The sequence below is a fragment of the Lotus japonicus genome, chromosome 5 (genome assembly GCF_012489685.1).
Source record: "Lotus japonicus ecotype B-129 chromosome 5, LjGifu_v1.2".
NCBI lineage: Eukaryota > Viridiplantae > Streptophyta > Magnoliopsida > Fabales > Fabaceae > Lotus > Lotus japonicus.
The window spans coordinates 34,244,646-34,257,205 of NC_080045.1; the positions used below are offsets into that span (position 1 = coordinate 34,244,646).

At 41.2% G+C, this 12,560-nt stretch overlaps 1 non-coding gene across 1 annotated transcript; it reads left to right on the plus strand.

Annotated features, from left to right (window-relative positions):
* The first annotated feature begins 11,884 nt into the window (after positions 1-11,884).
* LOC130721626 (small nucleolar RNA R71) lies at positions 11,885-11,992 on the plus strand. The gene has a single exon (XR_009013552.1). It is a non-coding gene; the product is annotated as a small nucleolar RNA R71 (small nucleolar RNA).
* Positions 11,993-12,560: the final 568 nt, after the last annotated feature.

The window sequence follows — 12,560 nt, forward strand, 5'->3', positions numbered from 1 at the left end:
CCATGATTGGTGTTTCAGTAGAGCTATCAAGGATATCTGCAACATAGATAATCTTATCCTTAGGTACCCACTTTCTGGGTCCTCTCTTGTTAGTTACCTCAGAGGTTCTGATCACCTTGGGTTTCTCAACATGATAGTGTAAAGGAATTTTAGCATGATATTTAGACATGAAGAAGGTTCCCTTTTTGAGAGGGGGGTTAGCAACTTTAACAGGTAATGGTTCAGGCAACATAGTACCAGAGGGTACAAAACATTCATATAAGGATTTAGCCTTAAGCATAGGAGGCTCATTTCTATTGGGTCTAGAATAGCCAATGCCATGCATTCCATTTCTGCTTACGCCATAGATCATTGAAGCCATTAAGCTTCTATCTACGCTTTTAGCTAGGAATCTTTGAAGTATTTTTCATATTTAGATTCATTCTTACTGTCAGAAGCATCACAAGCAACTACTTCTTCTAACTTAGCAATCTGGTTCTTAAGCACAGAGTTCGAATTCACTAAAGCATGATTATTATTTTTCAATTCATAAATAATTTTCTAATGTTCAGAAGGAGTCTTAGAAGCAGTAGAGAAATCCTTTTTCAACTTTCTATGCTTAGTCAATATCAGACAAAGCATGTTTTAATTCAGAGGTTGAGAAATAAGCGAATACCTCATTTTCAACGTCTGAGTTAGGATCTTCTTCTGATGCTGAGTCAGAGTCAGTTGAATCTTTTGACTCTGCTTCTTTGTCTTTGACAATAGCCATGAGTCCTTGAACTTCACCATCAAAGTCAACATCCTCTGACTCTGATTCGTCAAAAGTCACCATCAGACTTTTCTTTGTTTTGAAGTGCTTCTTTTGCTTCTTGTCCTTTTTCAGCTTTGGACAGTCACTCTTGTAGTGCCCTGATTCTTTGCACTCGAAGCATGTGACTTCCTTGATTGAGGACTTCTTCTGGCCGGATGAGGATTCAGACTTTCCTTGGGCCTTTCCAGAGCCTCTGTACTTGCTCTGCCTGTGCTTCCAAATGCGGTTGAGCCTTTTTGAGATCAGAGTCAGCTCATCTTCATCAGAATCTTCTGATGCTTCTTCAAATTCTTCTGCTTCCGCTTGACGAGCTTTTACCTTCTCAGATTCAGCCTTCTCAGATTTGGATTTCAAGGCTATAGATTTCTTTCTCAAATCTTGCATCTCTGAGCGCTTCAGCTCATGATTTTTCAGTATGCTGATGAGTTCTTCTAAACTCATATGCTCAACATCTCTTGTAAGCTCTATTGAAGTCACTAAAGGCATCCAACTTTCAGGAAGACTTCTGATGACCCTTATGACATGATCTTTTGTAGTATAGCTTTTGTTGAGAGGTCTTATTCCAGCTACAAGCAACTGAAATCTGGAAAACATATCCTCTATGGACTCGTTAGGTTCCATGATGAAGGATTCCTACTTCTGGATCAAGGACAATGCCTTTGATTCTTTCACTTTCTTGTTTCCTTCATGAGACATCTTCAAGGATTCAAAGATGCCCTTGGCAAACTCACGATCTGTAATCTTCTGGTACTCTTCATAGGAAATAGCACTAAGAAGAATAGCTCTAGCTTTGTGGTGCTGTGAGTAGAGCTTCTTTTGCTTAGCAGTCATCTCTGATCTAGAGATCTTCTTGCCATCTGCATCAACTGGACGCTCATAGCCATCCACAATGATATCCCAGAGATCTGCATCGAAGCCCAGAAAGAAACTTTCAATTTTGTCTTTCCAATATTCGAACCTTTGACCATAGAACATGGGAGGATTTGCATTGTAACCGTCTTTTTGCATCTCACTGGTGGTAGCCATTTGTTTTTCACACCGGCCCGGAACACTGAACACTGTTAGGTGTGGTAATCAGAACTTGCGCTCTGATACCAATTGAAGGTATGAAAAACGGTAGAAAGGGGGGGTTTGAATAGCGTTTTCAGAATAAAACTTTCACCTTAAGATTTTAACAAATCTTTCGAGACACAAGTAAAGTGCTTAAGATAAGAGATAAGAAAGGCACACAAGGATTTTATCCTGGTTCACTTGATGAATCACTCAAGCTAGTCCAGTCCACCCGTGAAGGTGATTTCTTCCTTCTTAGAATGAAGGCAATCCACTAATCAGATAATTGTTACAACTACACTTGAAACCTACAAGTGACTAACAATACACTGACTTAGCTCACACTAAGATTCACTCTCTTAGTCTTCTCTAGGATCCGATCAACCTTGATCTCCTAAAGGTGAACTAAACAACTGTTTAAGAATTATTGTTTACAAGGAAATTGCTTCTGAAAAGCTTGTAGTAAACACAATGAATTCAATGAAGAAAAAATGCTTAGAAGATTTGAATATAGCTTGCGCGTATGAGTTTCTTCCAACCGCATCTTTCAATCTTCAGCCTCTATATATACTCCAAGGATTAGGGTTTGAACATTGCATGGGAATGCTGCCGTTGGAGGGCAGATCTGGAATTTCTAGCTTCTGCTGTGGCTGAGAATGTTAGGTTAGGTCGTCAGGATAGTACATTTGCTTTTGTACTTTGGATAGTGACTTGACCTTTAACTTAGTAGACTTCTGATCAGAGGAATGCTTCGTGTTGGAACTTGTGAAGCTTGTTGATCAGAGTCAGATGGAAGCATGGATCCTCTGACCGTTGTACCTTCTGATTCTGAACTCAGAGGAGAAGTACTTGGTCTTCAGAGCCATTTTGCTTCTGGACTTCAGAGTCTTCACTTTTCAGCTTCTGGATCTTCAGAGTTTTCTACACCATCAGAACATCTAAACCTTCAGAGTGTCTGGGTTATCAGAGCGTCTGGATCTTCAGAACTTCAAGTGAGTTTAGTCCATATCAGAGCTTGATTTACTTTAGATCTTCTAAAGCTTTTCTACTGTTCAGATTGAACATAGAGATTGCGAAAGCGTTGCTCGGGTCACTCTTTACGCACAGTGCTTCTGATTTGTGTGAAATTAAGATAAGGTCAGAGCCGGTTAAGAGTACACTCAGAAAACACGTTAGAGTACCATAATTGTTCATACTAAAATGTTAACTTGTAATCATCAAAACAAAGAGTTTTACTACACGATCAAAACTTGATCTTACATAAACCTCCTGAAGATGTTCAGGTACCTGTGATTATTGATACAAAGAGATCTCAATCGACTATATCTCTACAAGTTGAAACAAGGAACCAAGAACTTGAAAAATTATCGACAGATGAAGTAGCGTTCAATATTATAAGTGTGAGAATATTGAACCTACGTTAATTGGTGTGATTGGCCAAAATTGAAAGAAGTAATTCATTTATAATAAAATATAAAAGTCTTTGGACTTGAAGTCCATACCTGAAAGTGTAGAGCTAATAAGGCATATATGAGCTTTTGTGTTTTAGTGAAGTGATAAAAACATTAACATTCATGAGGAAAGTAAATAACGTGTTTGACTGGTAACAGTGGTTCAATTCATGTTTGATAATTGTGGGTTTCCCTCTAGCGAAATGTCGGTAACAACTATATAGGAAGGCTACACTGCATTTATTGCACAAGCAAAGGAAGTATATATCGAGAGAGATAGCACAAAGCAGAGATCATCAAAGCTCTTCTTCACTCATGATCTACAAAATAATGGCGACAAAGACATCCAACAAAATCATTCAAGTCATAATTTGGAAGACGTTTTCATGAAGCCCCTTCCGACTACAACATTTGAAAAGCTTGTAAAGAGTATCAGAGTCCGGCGGCTCATAGACCTCAACTAAACTGCATTGCACTCTTTTTCCTTAGCTTTGTTTTCTCACATTGGGTTTGTAAGATCAAGTTTTGATCTAGTAGTACAACTCTATGTTTTGATGATTACAAGTTAACCTTTTGATATGAACAATTGTGGTACTCTAACGTGTTTTTCTGAGTGTGATATTTACAGGCTCTGACCTCAACTCAATCTCACACAAATCAGAAGCACTGTGTATAAAGGGTAACCCAAGCAACGCTTTCGCATTCACCATGTTCAGTATGAACAGTGGAAAAGCTTCAGAAGTTCTGAAGCTATACAAACTCTGATGTGGACTCAGTCGCTAGAAGCTCTGAAGATCCAGAAGTTCTGATAACCAAGAAACACTGAAGGTTCAGATGTTCTGATGGTGTAGATGACTTTGAAGATCCAGAAGCTGAATAGTGGAAACTCTGAAGTCCAGAAGCAAGAAACTCTGAAGGCCATGTTCTTCCCTCTGAGTTCAGAATCAGAAGATACAATGGTCAGAGGATCTGTGCTTTCCCTCTGACTCTGATCAACCGGCTTCACAAGTTCCAATATGAAGTATTCCCCTGATCAGAAGTCTCCTAGGTTAAAAGGTCAAGTCGCTATCCAAGTACAAAAGCAAGTGTACCTTCCTGACGACCTACCTAACGTTCTCAGCCACAGCAGAAGCTGGATTTTCCAGAACTGCCCTCCAACGGTAACATTTCCCATGCAACGCTCAACCCTAATCCTTGGAGTATATATAGAGGCTGAAGATTGAAAGAAGCGGCAAGAAGAAACTAAGAAGAAAGAAATACACACGCGCAAGACATATTCAAAATATTCTAAGCTTTCTTTCATCCGAAATTCATTGAGTTTACAATTAGCTTTTTAGAAGCAAATCTCTTGTAAACAATTCCTTGATAAACAGTTTGTTTAGTTCCTTTAGGAGATCAAGGTTGATCGGATCCTAGAGAAGACTAAGAGAGTGAATCTTAGTGTGAGCTAAGTCAGTGTAATTGTTAGTCACTTGTAGGTTTCAAGTGCAGTTGTAACTCTTACCTGATTAGTGGATTGCCTTCATTCTAAGAAGGAAGAAATCACCTTAACGGGTGGACTGGAGTAGCTTGAGTGATTTATCAAGTGAACCAGGATAAAATCCTTGTGTGCTTTTCTATCTCTTATCTTTAGCACTTAAGTTCTCGAAAGATTTGCCAAAATCTTTAAGGTGGAAGTTTTGTACTGAAAACGTTATTCAAACCCCCCCCTTTCTACCGTTTTTCATACCTTCAGGGTTTTCTAGGTAAGGTTTTCAGGGTTTCTAGCGATAAACTTTAGAATGATGTACTCTTTTTCCTTTACTATGTTTTTATTCCACAGGGTTTTTCCTAGTAAGATTTTAATGAGGCACATTCTTAAGATATGGTCATCCAGGGGAAGTGTTATGAATAGTGTTGGTCAATTCGCAAGTGTACGAATACCTCCGGGTTTTAAAATATCGAACCACAGGGATTGTGAGTGAGAATTGTTGATTTAAGTCTAGAGTTTGCAAGTTCTTAAAACAGTAAAATTCAGAAATTGGTTTTGGTTGATTGTGACAAAAGATTTGCAAAAGAGCAATGTTGAAAATGATGTAAACAACAATGATGGAAAATTGCCTTGGGTTTTGATCATCTAATCCATTTTAGTCCACCTATCCTATGCATGTGAATCCTTGATTAAACTCTTGTTGTTATAGCCTATGTACTTACTAGTTGATTCCTCAGAAAAGTAATTCTCTCAAATTGAAAGATAAGCCCAATTCCTTGTGTACTTAAACATTCATAAGAGGTATGATAGCATGGTTAATCAGGCCAACAAAACCCTACCCTCACTCTATTCCTAGAATCAAGTATAGAAGGATCTATTCCAATTCATGTCCCTAATCATAACAAATTTCCATTTGATTATAATCTAGCCTATAGCAGAGGTGCACCAAAGCTAAACATGCAATAAGGAATTGAAATACAAGATTGAATCAAAACTCATGCATAGAGATAGGATTTAACAACTAAAATTTCATAGAATCTCTTAACCCAAAGCAAAAAGTAAACTAGCCACTCATGGCTAGTGAATTCATAAAGGAAATGTAAAGAAAACCTGAGAAGAAATACAAGTTGGAAGCCTCCCTTGGCCCCAAAGTTCTCCTCAGCTCTCTAACTTTATCAAAAATGAGTGAAATGTCCCAATGTATCAAAGAAATTGGCCTAAGCCTTATTTATAGGCAAAACAAACGAAACTAGGCGCTCAGGCGCCAATTCAGAGCGCCTGAGCGCCAATTGCATGTTGAAAAACATGCTCTCTGACCCTATTGGCGCCTAGGCGCCCACTCCCAGCGCCTAGGCGCTCAAGCTCGCCTGAAAATGACTTTTTGGCTTCTGAAACTCCTCTTTTCAATTCTCTTTAAGTTCTTCATCAATTCCATGCTTGTTGGCCTTCTTTCTCCTTCAGTTTCTGCACTCCAAACCTAACCAACAAGACAAGGAAGATTCTAGAAGCTCCAAGAGCTCATTAGCACAAAAAGTCCTTCATAAAACACAACAAAACCATGCAAGTCCTAAACTTTACTTAAAATGCAAGAAAACTACCTATAAATCTACTAAATTACCAAAACGAAATAAAAACTAAAGAAAAGAATAAAAATGCATGAGAAGGCATGAAACACTACATGAGACTCAACAAAAAGACTCAAAACAACCAAAGAAATGACCCTAAAAACACTACTAAAATAGGGTCATCACACCACTATACTCAACGGCAGCTCGCCCTCGAGCGTAAAAAACACTCGCTTGCCCTCAAGCGCAAGAAGTGCTCCCACACAAGTGCTCTCAACAAGGAATACTTCACAAAAACAGGGGGACAAAGTAGTCACAGCTATTTCCAAGAGAAAGACCCGACAACCTACTTCATGCATCTTTTGAAAAGAGAAGAGTGTAGAGTCCATTCATGAGAAGCATTTAGAACTAAAAATCCTAGGACGAGATGTTCATTTAGTGCACTGAGCACACAAACAAGTTCATAGGTCCTGAATGTCATTCACTCAATAGCAACAAAGATCAAACATACAAATATTCAAAGAGACTTCCATAAGGGTTGAAACATTGGCTAGGTAAAACATGATGGTGGTTGGTCCCTAAAGGAAAACTAGGCTTCCAAGCACATTGAGTGTGGTCCTCTTCTAATAACCCCGGAGCTTACAACCCCCTTTTTTTTACACAAGTCTCTTGCACCCCCTTTCCAAACTCTTCTTTTCTTTTTCCAACTCCAACTTTTATTTAGGAGTTCTTTTTCTTTCTTTTTTTTTACTGTTTTTTTTCCTTTTGGGGGCAAGAGACTATTTCTCATTTTTTCCAGCTCCAAACAACACAACAAGGACCATCACTCCCCCAATATTCCAACCAAACATCCATCCCAACTTTTGGCTACAAAAAGATTCTCCACTTAAGCTCAAATGGGACAACTAAGGGCAATGTTCAACCACAAACTCAGAATCTCAAGAAATCCTATAAGTCTCAAGAATAAAACAGAAATCACTAAGCATGCTATGAGTGAAATTAACGCAGAACCAAGAATTGCAAGTTAGTCAGGATCCTCCAGAGAATTGTTATGGTGAAGGGTCAAAGATAGACCCTTAATGGACTCACACCGACTCCTTTCTCAAGAGACACTCGGAAGACCGAAGTCTCCTCCTCTCTTCCCCAACATGCAATCACTCATCCCCAAAAACAACAACAAGTATTCACAAAAGCATTTTCAACAACAGCACTAGTAGGGAAGCAAAACTATAGCTAAAAGCATGTGAGTATAGGGAAGTAAAAGACCCAAAAACAAAAACAAAACCAGCCAAAACAATGCATGATCAAAAAGAAAACAAAATCTACAAATGGAAAATATGCTAAAAAAAATGCATGACCTAAACTAAGAGTAGAGTTACCTCAACAAAGTCACTCCATGGGGTCATGATCACCCCTTCCATCGCCATAATCCGGATGAACACCGGCATCATGCATCAAGCTCAAGTCTATCATCCCCTGCTCCAAGGTATTAAAATCCAAGGGCCCATTATACCTGGGGTCTGATGTGCTACCTCCCCTCCAATGGAGGTCAAGATCCCTGTGTAGGCGATCTTGCCTGAAAAACATCCGCCCGAAAGCGGCCTCCATCCAAGCAGGAGAAGGGTCAGCACGTGGTGGAGTAACCACCTCATTCACCACCTCAACATCTTCTTCTTCCTCCTCTTCTTCTTCCTCTTCTTCTTCATCTTCTCCCGCTGGCTCCTCAGGATCCTCTTCCTCTTCATCCTCTTGAGGCATCCTTGCTGTCCATTCCTTATAAAGTTGAGCGATCCTCTCCTTACTGAGCAGAGGTGCCACAGGCAACCTCTTCTCAATAACATGGACTGGCCTCCTAGCTCTGTCCCTCACCGCATGAATCAAAGAGCAAATCAAGTGAGGAAAGATGGGCCGATGCTTGTCTTTACTCCTGTTGTAGAGGGAATAAATCCGACCAGCAATGATGGTGGCCACGTCCATAGGATGGCCTCTCACGATGCAATAGATAGCAACCAATGTAATCTCTCTAACTTCAGATTTGTTAGAGCTAGGCATGAGGGAATCTTGCAAAAATTCTGCCCAAACTCTAGCCAGCGGCGTCATATCCTTCCTTTTCACAAAAATGATCTCATCTTCAACTGCTTCCCAGTCCCGCCCAGGCCTAACAATCACTGCCTTCATGTCTTCCAAGATCTCCGGTGACTTCTCCTCTAAGAGCTCATGATAAGTGGACTTCTCGGGGAAAAGCTCCTTCTCTTGGTCCTCCGTGAGGAGACCAAGATGCCTGCGAATGACTGCTGGATTGTAGTCAATCACATCTCCCTAAACCAAGATGAATTCACCGGTGGCCTGGACCTGTCCTCTTGATTGTCACAGTAGGTGTTCGCGTAGAACTCCCTAACCATGACTTCACAAGCAAACGGAATGGGGTTGACCCAATTCTTCCACCTCCTAATTTCCATGGCTTCCTGCATGCCCAAGAGGTCTCTCCTTCCCTCCCGATACAAAACTCCTCGCTCCTTCACACACTCCTTGTGTGCTAGGTGAGCTCGGTAAAACTCCTCCTTAATCGCTGATAGGAAGCGGGAGCGATCAAAACTCCGGGAGGTGGAGGAAGAAGCTGCAGCTCTTGTGTTGGTTCTTGCTCTTTTCACAGGCATCTGCAAAGTTGTTAGCCCATACACAAGCCACAAACGTTAGAAATGTTAGTTTAAAAAAAAAAAAAAAAAAATGAGAGGAAAAACTTTGTACAAAAGCAAAAATAGAACAACCTAAGAGCACCCAACAAGTTTCTTAGTGATTTTGGCAAAGAAAGAAAGACTACCACAAGCACTTGCCAAAAATCGACTAAGAGAACCCATTGAGGCTTTCTATCAAACACCTAATAAGCAAAAGCTAAACTAAACTAATCCACAAAATCCTCACTACCCATTCCTCACAAACTCACAACCCCTTCCTAATTAAGCACAGAATCAACCCAATATGAACATACACATCCAAACCCAACTTGCACTAGCACAAATTCACTCACCCTTACCCAAAAGAAACATGCATTGCAAAACTCATGACTATGATGAAGGAAAGTGGAAAATGGAACTTACCTTGACTTGAGTGTGAGTGGGTGCAAGTGGAATAGACTTGATGCAATGCAGAACTTTGAAGCAAAAGGAAGAGCTAATGTGTGTGCAAGTGAGAAATGAGAAGTGGAAATGGGGTATGGAGAGAGTGGGGTGCGTTTTTTATGGGAGAATGGGAGTTAAGAGTGGGAAAATGAAAGGTTGGGGTTTTAAAACCCAAAATCTGGCAGAAACAACGTAATGGAGCGCTCGAGCGCTCGTGGGGAACGCTCAGGCGCTCGTGGCAGATACAGAGGCAGTGCCTCTGCCACTAATTGGCGCCTTGGCGCCCATGAATTGGCGCCTAGGCGCCCATGAATTGGCGCCTAGGCGCTCAACCCAGTTTTTTTCACAAAAATTTACTTTTTTTTTTCCCTTTTTTTTTGAAATTAAACACCTAAAATACTACAAAATTAAAAGATAGTAAATAACAAAATTAAAAGAATGGGTTGTCTCCCATTTAGCCCTAGGTTATAGTCCTAGGTGGACTCTCCTTCCGATGTTGTTAGGAAGGAAATTCCTTTCCATTGATTAACTTACCACAAGTGCAAGGAAGAAACCTTGCACAAAACCTCTGGAGTAAATCCTCCCATGAGGCAATGTCCACTTGCTCATCAAACCAAGCTCTAGCCTCCCTTGTCAAAGAATGAGGGAAGAGTTTAATCTTCACTTCATCACTTGAAACGCCCTCAATCTTAGCAAGGGTGCTAGCTTGGGTAAACTTCACCATATGAGCATGTAAGTTCTCGTACTTGGACCCCCCATACTTGTTACCATTAACAAGCTTGATGAGAGCCGGATGGAACTCATCAATTTGGGCATTAACTTTGGGGGTCTCTTCTGAAACCTTTGACCTGCTTCTAATCACATCACAGACAAAGTCATTGTCATGGTTAGTCTCAATCATAGGATTAAAAACAGAAAACCGTACCTTTTCCTTACCAACACGGAGAATGAGGTGATCCTTGTCAACGTCAGTCTTAGCTCTACCAGTAGCTAAGAAAGGTCGACCAAGAATGAGAGGAATCTTCTCATCCTCCTCCATATCAAGCACAACAAAATCCACGGGGAACACATACTTGTCCACCCGCACCATTACATCCTCCACAATCCCATATGGAGTCTTGAGGGATCGATCCGCCATTTGCAAGGAGACCATGGTTGGAGTAACCTCTCCTAGGTTAAGCCTTTCAAACATGGTGAGCGACATCAAATTGATGCTCGCTCCAAGATCACACAAGGCTTCCACATCCTCCATGCCTTCAATTTCTACCGGAATAGTGAAACTTCCGGGGTCCCTTCTTTTCTTAGGCATCTTCCGCTGCAAAATGGCACTACATTCCTCCGTCATCAACACCGTCTCATCTACTCCCTTCAATCTTCTTCTCTTATGCAGAATATCCTTCATAAACTTAGCATATTTAGGCATTTGTTCCAAAGCATCGGCAAAAGGAATACTAATGTGGAGCTTTTTGAAAACATCAACAAATTTTGAGAACTTTTTATCTAAGCTCTTCTTAGCCAATGCTTTAGGGAACGGAACCTTGCTAGTTTCAGGAGTAAGATCAACTTCCTCTCTCACCTTAATAGGCACAACTACTTCTCCTCCCACTATCTCCTCTCTCTTTTCTCCCTCTGTTTTTTTCTTCAATTCACTCATCACTCTCCCACTTCTAGTGGCTACAACAAAGGCATTTTCTTGCTTAGGATTGGGGATAGTGTCGGAAGGAAATTTACCTTGAGGTCTCTCGGCTATTTGCTTGGCCAGCTGGCCAAATTGATTCTCAAGATTCTTGATAGCCGCCTCTTGATTCTTGTAATTATTCTCCGTCCGGTTGATGAAAGTTTCCACCAACTCTTCTAAGCTCTTCTTGGAACCACCACCTTCGCCTTCTCCTCGCTCTTGAGGTTGTCTTGAGCTTTGGCCTTGAAATCCTTGGCTAGGAAATTGTCTTTGAAAGCCATTTCCTTGCCCATTATTACCCTGCCTCCAAGAAAAATTAGGGTGATTCCTCCATCCTGGATTGTAAGTATTTGAAAATGGGTCATTCCGAGCTTGACCCATATCCTTCACTTCCTCCTCCGGTCTAGTCTCTATGCATTCTTCGCTGTCATGTGGCCCTCCACAAGTCACACACTCCACCTTGGCAACTCGACGACCAATCTTGGTGTTCTTCATTTGATTTTGAATCTCATTCATTTGCTTGGAGAGTTGCTTGTTGGAGGCTATAAGTTGATCATAAGCTTCAACCTCAAGGACTCCTCTTCGGGCTTTGCGATCATTACTAGAGTTCATGGCTCTTATAGCCATCTTCTCAATCAGCTCATACCCCACTTGTGGAAGTAAGGCATCGAACTCTCCACTTGAAGCCGCATCCAAACCAAACCTCGAAGAATATTGGAGACCATCATAGAACTTTGCTACTTGCTCAGCTTGAGTAAGGTTATGTTGAGGACACCTCCTCAAGAGCTTCTTGAACCTCTCCCAAGCTTCATAGAGATTCTCATCGGTGGATTGAGTAAAAAGTCATGATGTCATTCTTGAGCTTTCTCAAGAGGGCTCTTGGAACAAACCTTGTGGTGAACTTCTCAGCCAAGTCTTCCCAAGATGTCATGCTCCCTTGGGGCTGAGAATTCAACCACTCTTCAGCAGTATCCCTCAATGAAAAAGGGAATAAACTCAAGCGGATGGTGTCCGCTGAAATATTCTGAACTCTGTAGGTGTTGCAATTGCGGATAAACCGCTCCATGTGTGCATGAGGATCTTCGAGAGTACCTCCACCATACTGATTTTGGCTCACCAAATTAATGAATGCCGGCCTCAGCTCAAAATTTCCCGTGCCATCGGGGGAAACTATGCTGCCCGGATAATCGTAGCTCATGGCAGCCGAGGTGAGGTCTCTGAGAGAACGATTGGCATTCTCCAACTCTTGCTCTTGAAGTCTTTGAGCAAGAGCCTCATTAACTCTTTCTTCAATGTAGGCTTGCATCTCCTCCTCCGTCATATGAGCAGCCATGGCTTCAAGCCTTTGTTGGGCTCGACGACGGCGAAGAGTACGTTCAGGCTCCGGATCAAACAGCAATGGATCCGTGCCAAGCCTACTATGCATAAACTGA